The 8507-nt window shown below is 34.5% G+C and overlaps 1 long non-coding RNA gene across 1 annotated transcript; it reads right to left on the reverse strand.

The window, feature by feature from the left end:
* Nucleotides 1-3352: 3352 nt before the first annotated feature.
* LOC122153697 lies at nucleotides 3353-6895 on the reverse strand. Its single transcript, XR_006165552.1, has 2 exons — nucleotides 6782-6895; nucleotides 3353-5321 (listed from the first exon to the last, which is right to left on the reverse strand). It is a non-coding gene; the product is annotated as an uncharacterized LOC122153697 (long non-coding RNA).
* Nucleotides 6896-8507: the final 1612 nt, after the last annotated feature.

An 8507-nucleotide genomic window follows, 5' to 3' on the forward strand; every position in this document is an offset into this window, starting at 1 on the left:
TTGAAAACTGAGTACATATCTGATTATCAATTTTACAAGTGATCTTATAGTTTATAAAATACTTAAGTCCTCTTTAATTAGTATAATTTCTTATTTGAAAAATGGCAATTTCAACAACAGTTTTCACTGAACGTTATTCTTGCTGATGTTTCATATATAAAGATCAATTATGTCTTTTTTTAGGGTGTGTTACCAATTGTACACATGTTGCTATACTTGAAAGTGACCATTCACATCAAGTCCTTTATGAATAAATGCCATATCTTACATCGGTCTCTGTCTGCTCTATGTCAGAAGCTGGTATAGAAATTATCTGTAAGTAGCATGTATTTTTGTTCTACATGACTTTCCCAGGATAACAACACTGTCTCAGCTGAAGGAATGACAAAGGATTTATATGTTGTTCTTTTATTCATCCTCTGCATGAGTTTCTATAAAGTAGATGTGGGCCTGAGTAGGAACCTAACATAAACCATAACAATTGAATTCTTGCATGAGAGAGGAATTCTAAGAGCAGGATCACAGTAAACATGCATTAATTTGAATCTTTGAGAAACCAAGATTAGGGAAAAACTGTTTATCATCTCATTGAGGATGTGCCATATTGTGGGAAAAGCTTGGAGAAAATAAATTCCTGAGAAGACAGAAAAAATTAAGTACTTTTACACTTGTAGGACAAAACAAAACATTTGTGTTGTTATAGTTGCAAAGAACTTGTTGAACTGTTTTACACTATAAACCAGCATGTATAAAAATTCAGGAGTATATTTCTAGAGAAGGGCTGTGTGTGCTCTTCACTGTAGAATGCCTGCACCCTTTCAGATGCCTGATCTCATTGATCTGAAGTATATGTCCTAGACTACAAAATCTGATCCACTGCTAAATTTTAAGGAATAAGCCTTTATTGCAAATATAGCTGTGACAGTTCTGCATAGATATATGTTAGGTGTTTGGCTGTGGACCACAAATTCTGTAATACTGAGGTGCTGAAATTATAGTTTGTGTTCTGGTCTTCGAGTCAATTAGCATTTAAGGGTGTCTGGTAATCCAGCGTGGCTGCTCTCAGTGCTGCTATGTAGCATCATGGCCAGTTGCTGGCATTACCCCTCTTTAAAAACATGTGAATCCTTTCACTAGGAGAGAGATCTTTTGCTCCTGAAAACTAATTATATCTAACAGCAATACTTTACACCAGTGTCTAAACTAGGCCAAGTATGCTGCTAATGGCTTTCATTTCTTCATGAATGACTTACCAGTAGGATTATCTGGGATAGCATGAAATCCACAGCTCCTTAGGTAGTAAAGAATTATAAATGTACGTAATCTATAAACATAAAATGCTATCATTATGGCTCTTCTACTATCATTTTGATGAATACAAATATGATGCTTTCCCAAATCCAAGTTTACTCAATTAAAACTACTCAATTAGCACAATACTGTCAACCAAATCAACGAATATTGGTTCATTGCTCATTTAAATCCTAGTATGGAGGGAAGGGAGACAGGCTGTACTGTAGCTAGGGCTTCAAGGTACTACAGTAAAGAAGATTTCAATGAGTAAAAGTCATGACAAACTAAGATAGCAGACATAGTGAAAGCAGAGACAAAGCACGAAGGGATACATGAGACATTAAGTCAAAGATATTTCTGTGTTTCCAGCCATACCGTACTTCAAATGGTCCAGTTTGTGCATCTTCTTTCCAAAATTTTGAGTCACAGGAAAAAAATGTTTCACATAATCCAGATAGACTATTATCCATTTTAATAACCTCTTCTGTGTTGTTTCTGCTATCTATTTTATGTAAGAACAACCAGGCTTTCTCTGGTCAGTGTTCTAATCTCTTCAGCAATGCCACAGAGGTACAGAAAACTTGGAGGGGGAGAGGGTGTTTAGGAGATTAACCATTAAACTCCACTTGAAATTTCCAAATATATATAAATTACAAATTCACTATGTATCTGTGTTCCTGTTTGAGATATGACCTTTTGTCTGAAACCCACTAATAGTGAACATATGTCACAGTAGAAAACTCTCTGGCACCCAAGTTATTTCAGTGCATCACAGTTAACAAATTGTAATTCCAGTTACATAGTTCCTCTGCTCATAATAAAGCAAATCTGTCACAGGAAAAAAAAAAAAAAATCTTTCTTTCCCATAAAAAGACTCATAGTTAAAGCACATAAGATTATCATTATGCAAGCTCATTAGGCGTACACAAGCTATACTTTTCCCTGTACAACTGAAATTCATTGATAAAACAATGAAGTGAACTAACACCCCTCCTAAATAAAGTTTCACCAGTAGCACTGTATGTTAATGGAGCTATTTCATTGTTAATGTGACTGACTGCTTATTGATTCTTGCAGTAATCCAGCTAGGGCTTCAGAGTACAATTTAGTTTGGAGAGCTACGGGTCCAACATCTATGCTCAATTACAACTTTCAGAAGGGTAGATCAATAAAATTTAAATTGCTTATGGTAATCACAACTTCAAATCATTGCGATCAGCATAAGCAATCTGCTGACCCCAGCCAAGCTCCTAAATTGAAACTTGTAATGAGTGGTCATTTAGTTTGGGTCCATTCATATTATTTTGGAGGCAGGTGATGAACAATTAAAGATCAGTCAGCACCTTCCCTACCCAGCATTCCCATCTGAATTCCCAAAGTACTAATATGTAGTAACCCTGGGGTATAGGCCTTTGCACTTCTTTAATGGGTATTCTGTATGAATAAGCAATTATATTTTCTATTAAACAATTTCAGTGTAATTGAATTAGCAGTTCTAATATTGCTCGGGCAAGCAGAAGCTTTCCTAGGGAAAAATTAAGTGATATTGGGTAATTCAAATTAATTTATAAGCCTGAAAAATGTAACCATTAAACGAATTGTTCACCCTCCCCAAAAAATTACAATTAATGAGCATATTGTTTCAATGCATAAGTTTCCTAACAATTTGTTTTTTGGTCATAATAGCTTTTTCCCAGTTCATTATAAAAACCTGTCTATTATAATGAAAATTTCATAGGCTGTTTTCTTTGACAAAGCGGGTTGCAAGTTTAAACAAAGATAGCCTGCAGATTACTTTCACGATAAGGAGTCACCTTAGAATTACATTTTAATAAATCATTGACAATAAATCTTCTGCATTACAGCACTATGGTTTAGAGAAGGAGGAAAAAAGGCAAATACAGAGGAAAACAATCAATGAAAATCCCCTTCTGCCAATATGAGAATAGATTGACCAACTCTAATGTAAAGTTTGCTACACACAAAAATAAAAGCTCAAAAAGCTTTGTTTAAAAAAGATGCAAAGCAAACAGCAATAAAGTCTGTACACAGATGCAGATTTAATTAACATATTAATTTATTAGTACTCACCTAACAGTTTTTTGCAAATGGTTTGTATTCAGGGTAGAAGCCCCTGAATATTTAAACAAGTTATCAGACACTGATTTGGGAAAATTTTCATTAATAAAATGTCAAATGCACATGATTCTAGTCCATGAGATTACATATCATTCACAAGTATTTGAAAAACTGATGAACATTTCTATTTGAGATTCACAAAATGTTACATGGATTTTAGCACAAACTGTGCTTTGCCTGAAGACTATTTAAACTAGTTTAGTCATCCAACAAGAGAAGAATAACAATTCCCATGTTTTTACTTAGAACGAGAGGTCTTAAGGCCATAAGCATCTAAGCTACATAAAATATCTCTTGCCATATTAACCAACAGCACAAAATATACCTTAGTTATGCCATTTTTGCACAGCTACACAGACAAAAATTTCAGTGGTTCATATTTTGGCAGGAATAGGGAGAAGAAATCTAAGATAAATTACCCAGATGAAAGACTTGTGTATGTGTTATGCAATATTTGGATGGTTTTCTGAGACAAATCTACCAAAAAATTCTTCTAGTCACAGACAAAATCTAATAAGGTCCCTCACTAGCTTTCATAATCATGGTACCTTGAAAATAAAAGGCAAAATTTAGAAGCAGTAAATTCAGAGATCTTAGTTAAGCAGGATCTAGAATAAAAACTATGCCTCTGCCTATGAGTCTGTGGGTTGGTTACACCAGAGAGGGTTTCTCCTCTCTGCCTGCCATGTCATTTTATATGTAATATAATGCTTCTTAAGAATATCAATCTTAAAAAGTATACTGATGTTTTATAGCCATTCCTGGTTTGCAATACAAATGATATAATTACTTGTTTCTCGCTGGAGGGGGTCCAGTTCTTTTAGTTCATTTTTTAAATGCAAATCTTATTAAGTATTTTATCCTAAAATGGCTACTGCAAATAGGGCAGTGTGATCTCAGGCGAAGATGGACAACACACCTCCGAAAATAAATACTAGGCAAGGAATGAAACCCGAATTAAAGCAGCATACCAAAAATTGAATTGATTACTTACTGAAATATGTTAACATCATGTAATGGGCAACTACTAAAATCAGATGTATAGTAATATTCCATGAATCACTGCTGGCTAGACCTCAACGAACAATGACATAATAAAGAGCTCTGTTCACCAAAAATCTCAAATTTTATAATAGCTCTGAAATGTTCTGTTTATATAGTATAACAAATTTCTCACCACCTACAGCTTCACATTTGTTACTGCAGACAGACTACAAACTTTCCTACAGTGGTGAGCAAAGCATTAACTCATTCTCGTGAGTAACTGCTCACTCCTTTGAGCTCACTAATGACACCCTACACTTGAGCTGGAGACCACAAGCACTCAGAAATTCCTGGCAGCAACTGAGGTTGAAATTAGATTCTCCTGACCCAAAAGCACAAGTCCTTACTATTAACTTAAAGCAGATTTGCCATGAGTTGTGCCCTATAAGACATGACAAATGACTGAACAGTTCGGAATCCATCCATTAGAGGTCAGTGGTACTTGTAAGCTAGCCAACTCATTACAGAACTGCAGAAAAGGGATTAATTAGTGTCCTAGTTTAGCTTCAATTGTGGAACAATCCATATTCAAATTGTCTGTTGAATATGGTAGTCACTACATGAGAATTCTGGAAATTTAAAGATAATGACAGCATTGCATTTAGGAAAAAAAAAAAAATGCAGTCCAATGACATTGCCAGTGTAGGGACTGACATCCGTCCTGTGTTCCTCACATAAACACTTTAAATTTAGAAAGATGTCCATATCCTCTCTGCTGCAAAAGGTAGGTTCATCCCTCAGTGGAAGAGAAATGGGCCAGTGTTGCTCCATTTGTTTCAGCATGTGACATGTTCTCTGTAGTCCTGGAAATGTTGAGAGGAGAAGGTCCTTTCTCTCCTGCTTCTCTTAACGTAGAAGAACACAGTGACAGACAAGAGAGATATGAGTAGGTAATAGAAGATTCATATATAGACAGGTATTTCCAAAATGGAAATAAAAGGCAGAATTTTTAGCCTAAATAATTAGCTCATAAATTAGTCTATAATTATCCTGGGCTCATTGTCACCACACTAACAAATTCCTAACCTGTAAATTTTCTTTGATTTTTTAAGTCCTTTGGAAATCACAAATGTCTTTTTCTTCCAGTAATTAGTAGATTTAAATATTTGAGGTCACAATATATAGGAAAGTCATAAATAATATGCATCCTTTCCCTATGTAGATCTTTAGGACATTTTAAAGTATAAAAGCAATATGACATTTTAAAGGTTTATTAATTTCTTGAAGGAAAGCTGCAAAATTGGCCTGACAAATCATTAATCCATTTATCCATAGGATGAAAATGTAACATTTCTATTTGAAAAAGACTAGCAGAAATTATCACTTCCCTATATAAGTAGAGTGGAGAAACAAGTGGAATATTCAAGCCTAGGTTCTGATCCAAGTTGCCTAGCTATATAACTGGGGTAGGGTGATTTTAATAGCTATTTCAGATTTTGTGTAAAGAAAATTTTGATGAGAGCTTTAGGCTTCATACCAGCATTGTGTCTAAAAGGATCAATTTTCATATTTTTTATTTGCATACTTCATTCCATTTCTTCACTTCTCAGGAATCCTGCAGTAACATCAGCTTAACAGAATTCTTGAAGCAATTACCTGAGTTGAAAGCCTTACATCATAACTGAAGACAGTGCACCTAAACCAGGTCTTAATCAACCAAGTTAAAAAGAATGTCATTACAATAGTGTAAGAACATCATTTATTGCTTTTAGGGAATATCTAACAGTGAAAAATACAACTTGGGGGTTTGGCACTATTGCAAAAATAAATATGCAACAGGATTGGCAACTTATTGGAAGCTCTTGTGGTTTGAATTAGGATGTCAGAAGAATGTGGGCCTATTGACACCATATTCGGTTGTCCTATAGAGGTGGAAGAATACAAAGGAAATAAATATATGAACCATGGGACAGAATTTGGCCCCCACTATAAAGCTTAACCCTGAATTATATTATTACTGTTAGCATGAATGACTTGACCCACAATAGCTGTGAATTTGTGTGCTCTTGACTTGTGCAAAACTCACAGAAGTATTATTTATCTTAAAATTCCCTCACTGAAATTTAAACATTGTCACACTACTTTACATTTGCTTACAGGACAAATTTGCTCCATAATATAACTAGCAGGCTCAGCTGAAAAAGTAATCCTTTAAGAATGCAAGATCTGTATTAAATGATTTAGCCTTAAAATTTTCCTTTTCACAAAGCCCTTCATTTCAGCAGAAACTCATGGTTAATACAGGAGATGGTGAACAAAGAACTACGAACTGATTGCCATAGAACAGGAATACTTCTAAACGTACTTCAATATCCCAGGACTGAGTGGTACTTGTTAAATCCCCTGCATCATGTATCCTACTCCCATGACACTGTCTTGCAGTTTGTGAAACTTAGTGTCATACGTTAAGACATCTTGGAGTCATCTGCAAAATTAAAAAAAAAAAAAAAATTAAAAGGGAGGATCTTGTGCTCTTAGTTATAAAAAATAACTTGAAAGGGCTGAAAAACTGGAGAAAAAATACCCCATGCTGTGGTCTTTTTTTTTTTCCTCCTTTAAAGAGGTATGATATTAAAAATATCATGAATCTTTGGGTCATGTGAGTTTTTGTGGACAGAGGATGCATTTCAGCCTCAAAACACTGCCTCTGATAGCCCATACCCTTGTATGTGCTCTATTAAAAACTACCCCATGGACAAATCATGATCCTAAGAATTAGTTAAAAGTAACCTCAAACCTTTCACCCTTTTTGTACTCACAAAGTAATCTAAACCCAGAACATTAAGAGAGACATCAAAGAGTCCCCACTGGTTTCTGTAGGTGCAAATCCTGAGTCTCTCACTTCCTACTTTAGAGATAAGCCATGCAAAGACTTCATTCTGGCCTTTTGCCCCCAAAAGAGTTTTTACTGAAATGTGTGTTGCAGTAGAAAGATAAATAGTCAGAGTTACAGAAATCAATACAGCAAAATTCAATAAATAACAACAAACATCTTCTGGACAAGACCTAAACTTTTACTATGAAAGAAGTTGTTTTACTTTCCTATGCTTGTACAATACAGACACTTCTTTTGTACATTCACATTCATAAAGAATATAACATCTTTCTGATTTTAAAGACTTGAGAAAAATGTGAGGCATACGTTCCATTGCCTTCTTCAGGAGCTCCTCAGATCACTGTCTAAGAGCTCTCTGGAACCAGAACCAGAAACTCAAATGATATTAAACTACATCACACATATAAATTTAGATCTCAAATTCACTTTAAACTATGGATGCAAGCTACAAAATACAGATCCAGATCTCATTAGCCTCAAGGTCTGCAGCTATCTGAATCTGACATTTTGACTTGGAGCCGTTTCTACTAGGAGTCAGAAAAAAATTTTCTCATTTTGCATTTAGTCATTCCCAGCATGTTTTGCTTACGATTTTTTTTTTCACTCTGTCCCTGCACTAAAAAGCCATTGAACCATCTGTAGTATTTAGATAATAATTTTCTTAGCTATAACTACATAATTCCACTAATGAGGGCTATTGGAGAGTCTGCTATCTTCCATTTCCAAAGACATTATTATAGTTTGATCTTTTGCATATGTAGTCATCACTCCACCTTATAGATGTCGTTAAATGTATAAGAGACCATTTCTTAAAGAATCACTGTATTGGATCTATGTATAAATATCAAGTGGAAAAACTACTGTGAAATACCATTTTAGAGAGTCTGAAAGTGTTTACTATCTGGACAGAATTCGGACAGTACTTTTTGCTATAAGAAAATAATTTTAAAATAGTCTGGAAAATTTAAAATATTTTGGTTTAAAATTTTTCAACCTATTGTTTAAAAATTATGTTTTCACTTAAAAATCCACCAACATTTATTATTTCTTGTAAGAACTGAAGGAGTTCTGCTTTTAAAAAAAAAATTACAGGTTATGTGTCTCTTTAATTTTTCCTTTATATCAGGAAAACCCCAAATAAAATTCCCTTTGGTAATTAACCAACATTTGTTTCCATTTTTCAGCTGAGATTGCG

Source organism: Tyto alba, unplaced genomic scaffold, assembly GCF_018691265.1.
Source record: "Tyto alba isolate M040663 unplaced genomic scaffold, T.alba_DEE_v4.0 Super-Scaffold_21, whole genome shotgun sequence".
NCBI lineage: Eukaryota > Metazoa > Chordata > Aves > Strigiformes > Tytonidae > Tyto > Tyto alba.